Raw genomic sequence first — 5,381 nt, 5'->3', positions numbered from 1 at the left:
CTGGAAATACTGTACATGTACTGTATACAGTAAATGTTTCACATTACAACACTGTAAACAATTGCAGTACTCTTTCTGTCTCCTAAGACTGTGCGTGTGTTATACAGTATATACAGGTAAATATAGGAGATTACACAGCGCTAAAACTGTTAAAGCACTAACCACTATTGTGAGATTGTATAGAGGCACAAGATAATAAATATGATAAATACAGGTATATAAAAAACACTCCGTAATTATATACTGTACGGTAAGGTACAGTAGGTGTCAGCTCAACAGTAATAAAATGTGTGAATATCTCAACTGATATACAGTACAGTACTGTAAAGTACAGCGCCAAATTTGCTATTTTTATTACATAAATCAAAACTTAGTGTGTACATGACCATTAAAACCATTAGTCTCAAAGTTAAATGTGCAAACTGGTGCAATAATGCAAACACACGTTAAACACAGCAATATTGCGAGTGAAAAAACAAATGGCAGCCGAGCAAAACAAGATGGCGGCGGTCAGTCACAGGAAATATGAGGGGCAACGGGAGGCTAGGAACAATCGGTATGTGTGTGTGATAGTTACTGGATTCACAAGTAAGCCTCTACGGGGATGGGTGAAGGACGTGGCATACCGAAGCAGCGGGACAATAAACACAGCAATATTGCAACTGAAAAAACAAATGGCCAACGAGCAAAACAAGATGGCGGTGGTCAGTCACGGGAAAATATGAGGGGCAACGGGAGGCTAGGAACAATCGGTATGTGTGTGTGATAGTTACTGGATTCACAAGTAAGCCTCTACGGGGATGGGTGAAGGACGTGGCATACCGAGGCAGCGGGACAATAAACACAGCAATATTGCGAGTGAAAAAACAAATGGCCGCCGAGCAAAACAAGATGGCGGCGGTCAGTCACGGGAAACTATGAGGGGCAACGGGAGGCTAGGAACGATCGGTATGTGTGTGTGATAGTTACTGGATTCAGAAGTAAGCCTCTATGGGGATGGGTGAAGGACGGGGCATACCGAGGCAGCGGGACAATAAACACAGCAATATTGCGCCTGAAAAAACAAATGGCCGCCGAGCAAAACAAGATGGCGGCGGTCAGTCACGGGAAACAATGAGGGGCAATGGGGGGCTAGGAATGATCGGTATGTGTGTGTGATAGTTACAGGATTCACAAGAAAGCCTCTATGGGGATGGGTGAAGGACGGCGCATACCGAGGCAGCGGAATGATAAACACAGCAATATTGCGACTGAAAAAACAAATGGCCGCCGAGCAAAACAAGATGGCGGTGGTCAGTCACGGGAAACTATGAGGGGCAACAGGAGGCTAGGAACGATCGGTATTTGTGTGTGATAGTTACTTGATTCACAAGTAAGCCTCTACGGGGATGGGTGAAGACGGGGCATACCGAGGCAGCGGGACAATAAACACAGCAATATTGCGACTGAAAAAACAAATGGCCGCTGAGCAAAACAAGATGGTGGCGGTCAGTCACGGGAAACTATAAGGGGCAACGGGAGGCTAGCAACGATCGGTATGTGTGTGTGATAGTTACTGGATTCACAAGTAAGCCTCTACGGGGATGGGTGAAGGACGGGGCATACCGAGGCAGCGGGACAATAAACACAGCAATATTGCGACTGAAAAAACAAATGGCCGCCGAGCAAAACAAGATGGCGGCGGTCAGTCACGGGAAACTATGAGGGGCAACGGGAGGCTAGGAACGATCGGTATGTGTGTGTGATAGTTACTGGATTCAGAAGTAAGCCTCTATGGGGATGGGTGAAGGACGTGGCATACCGAGGCAGCGGGACAATAAACACAGCAATATTGCGCCTGAAAAAACAAATGGCCGCCGAGCAAAACAAGATGGCGGCGGTCAGTCACGGGAAACAATGAGGGGCAATGGGGGGCTAGGAATGATCGGTATGTGTGTGTGATAGTTACAGGATTCACAAGAAAGCCTCTACGGGGATAGGTGAAGGACGGCGCATACCGAGGCAGCGGGATGATAAACACAGCAATATTGCGACTGAAAAAACAAATGGCCGCCGAGCAAAACAAGATGGCGGTGGTCAGTCACGGGAAACTATGAGGGGCAACAGGAGGCTAGGAACGATCGGTATTTGTGTGTGATAGTTACTTGATTCACAAGTAAGCCTCTACGGGGATGGGTGAAGACGGGGCATACCGAGGCAGCGGGACAATAAACACAGCAATATTGCGACTGAAAAAACAAATGGCCGCTGAGCAAAACAAGATGGTGGCGGTCAGTCACGGGAAACTATGAGGGGCAACGGGAGGCTAGCAACGATCGGTATGTGTGTGTGATAGTTACTGGATTCACAAGTAAGCCTCTACGGGGATGGGTGAAGGACGGGGCATACCGAGGCAGCGGGACAATAAACACAGCAATATTGCGACTGAAAAAACAAATGGCCGCCGAGCAAAACAAGATGGCGGAGGTCAGTCACGGGAAACGCAAATCCGCGTCTAACACAGCAAAATGCAAAAACATAGCAAGCTACCGTACTTAAAGTACCAGTGAGTTGATACTGTAGGAAACAGCTGTAGTAGCTCACGGTACAGCAACAAACGTGACTCGGAAGTCAGGCAGTGTTGCAGAGGTAGATCACGGTAATGAGCAGCAACAACAGCGACTTAGAAGTCAGGCAGCGTTGCAGGTAGTAGTACAGTATCTCAATTGTTCGTACTGTTGATACGTGCCGATGAGACAATCCGAGCAGCAAGTCCGTACAGTTAAGTAGCAGATTCACAGTGTGGATAGCTAGTGCCGTCTGAGACGCTCTTTTATGCTACCAGAGACAAAGAAAACCAATTTTAACATTGTGATTGGTCAAAATCACCAAGCGCCATAAATGACCAAAATACCTGAACATTGTTAGATATTGCAATAGTCCTCAAAACCGTTAACAAGCAAGCATTTTTCCAATAACATGAAACAGTATAAAATTTAACAAACAAGTGCCAGCCATGTATGAAAATTGAGGGTTCAGTCCTTGTTTTTTAATCTTTGGCTGTTTTAATTGTTTGCCATAGCTTGAAAATCTGAAATGAGAGGTGGTAGGGGGTGGGGGGAAGACCATTCTTTAAATACCTCTTAACATGCATTTTTGTCTATTTGTGCTACAAATTACATTCTAAATAAAATAGAGGTTTTTTCACATTTTGACTGAATTAATAATTTTTTTTAAAAGTTGGATTCTGCTCTAAATTTAAGATTGTAGAACCAAGATGAAATATAAGAGCAGAGGTATACTCAAAACAATAGAAAGAAGTATAATAGTAAAACCTATTCAGCAGAAGGATTTCTATTCCCTAGCACCAAAGGACAGTTTCAAGCAGAGATCCTTGAGTTTTTTTTTTAAATTAGCATAGCATTATAGCTAGAATAAACATCTGTTTTTTATATTTTTATAAGACTTAAATTGGAACTTTATAGTGTACATGTGCAAAGCAATTGTGACTACAAAATTGATTTGTCTGAGCCGTAAACTTTTTGAGAATATTCAAAACTCATTGCTAAGCAGCAAATTTATACTATATGCTTACAAGACATAAGCATATCTATAATGCGTATAGGGATTGTGGTGCACAAGGGCTCCTGGTTCACCCTGCACCCAAGATGGGGATCCAGATGCTGAAACAGATGCCACTTTTCCTGCAATTTTTCATAGATATTTGTGGATAAATCCTGGGAAATTTCACGCATGCTTAGAAGATAGCAATAACTTTGGCAAAGTCTTTACTATCTTCTGCACATGCATAATTTTTCAGAGGGAGAGGGCCCACATAAAAATTAGCAATTGCTGAATCACCATTGTTAAAAGAGCTCCTATGGGCCTTATTAAAGAAGAATCAAGAAATCAATTTGGAAAACTATAATCTTAAGATTACCATCTATTCCAATCTTGCCATCTCTATCAAAGTCACCATCCTTCATGAACTTTTTGATTTCCTGCGGAGTCAATTTTCTGGCTTTATCGGAAAAGTTCTGCAGGAAGTCTCTAATGGTAAAAAGAAGGAGGTATAAGCTATCACATTTGAGTTGTCAGATATCTCTATGTCTGTATGCCTGATATTGCAGTATTGTGTGGATTATGGTTAGGCATTAGTGTGATGCATTTAAAAAAAAAAAAAATTTTCCTATTTACATTTTATTTTGTGTCTGCAAATAACATTTTCTGGTATTCTAGACTAGACTTTAAGTGTTCTGTTTACAGGCCAACTGGTGTAATCATTAGAGATGGATTTATTTTGAGATAAATTGCAATTCAAATTAATATCCTTACCCAGCTGTCTCTTCCGTTATGGATCCACTGAGGTCTCTATAAAGCATTTCAAAAACCCTTCTGGCATGGTCAGGAGACTTGCCACTAAGACCAACTGACTTAAAGAACTCCTTGTTCTCAAATGAGTCTTCTTCTGATAAAAAATAAAGTTTTATTCCACATACAGTAAGCATCTTCACAACCAACCCTTTAATACCATCTGAAATAAACTGATTGTATTTTCTGGAGACTTTCTAGGTGCTGTATTATGTTTACATGAAAATTATAAATATAATGTAAGTCTGATCTATAATGACATAATGCCTCCACTGCCAAAATAAGCAGTTTTTTTAGGCATTATTTACCATTCAAAATAAAAAAAATCTAAAGTATTTTCAATTAGTGTGATATCTATCACTGTAACGTAGTAAAATAAAACTATGAAATATAAAATTATTTAGACTATCTTTCTAGTGTACTATAAGCACAGAGCTAATACAACCTTTCCATATATGCATATTTTATTTTAATCAATCATGGTTTATCAAGACAAATAGTGTATTACATCAAAATTACATCAAAATATATTGCAATTAAATTAAAGCTTCCTTTACTACTATAATGTTAGCAATATGCAACACTTTTTGGTTGTGTTTTAGAAGAAGTTGAAGTCTGTAACTTACTCTCTACACTCTTCAGTGCAGCCTCTATGTTCTTAGTGGGCAGAATGTCTGTGAGAGACATTTTGTGCTGTAAATGAAAAAAAAAATCTAATATTGGTACTTTGCAATAGAGAAGAAACATGGGTCCCCAAGCACTGGTAAACTGATAGTTTACATTTTTTGTAACCCTGAAGCCAGGGGGGAGCAAGCACACTAATCTCACCCCCCTCCCCAGGCTTTGCACCAGGCTGAGGGGCTCACAGAGCTATGCAGCATTGCAAAAAGTGTTTTGGGGTTTTTTCCCTCTAACGGGGTGTAGCCACATCTCCCACAAGTGGGCCACATCTCCACTGGGCCGGCTCTCTATGCCCCTGGATGTTACCACCAGCAACAGAAAGATCTGATATATCAAATGTTCAGGGAGGA

At 41.3% G+C, this 5,381-nt stretch overlaps 1 pseudogene; it reads right to left on the bottom strand.

Annotated features, from left to right (window-relative positions):
- Positions 1–3,869: 3,869 nt before the first annotated feature.
- On the bottom strand, positions 3,870–5,037 carry LOC148538978 (parvalbumin beta pseudogene; annotated as a pseudogene).
- Positions 5,038–5,381: the final 344 nt, after the last annotated feature.

Source organism: Taudactylus pleione, unplaced genomic scaffold (assembly GCF_031769625.1).
Source record: "Taudactylus pleione unplaced genomic scaffold, aTauple2 ptg000032l, whole genome shotgun sequence".
In the NCBI taxonomy this organism is placed as follows: domain Eukaryota; kingdom Metazoa; phylum Chordata; class Amphibia; order Anura; family Myobatrachidae; genus Taudactylus; species Taudactylus pleione.
Note: the sequence above shows the minus strand (reverse complement) of the source record. Positions and strands in the feature narration are given on the sequence as shown.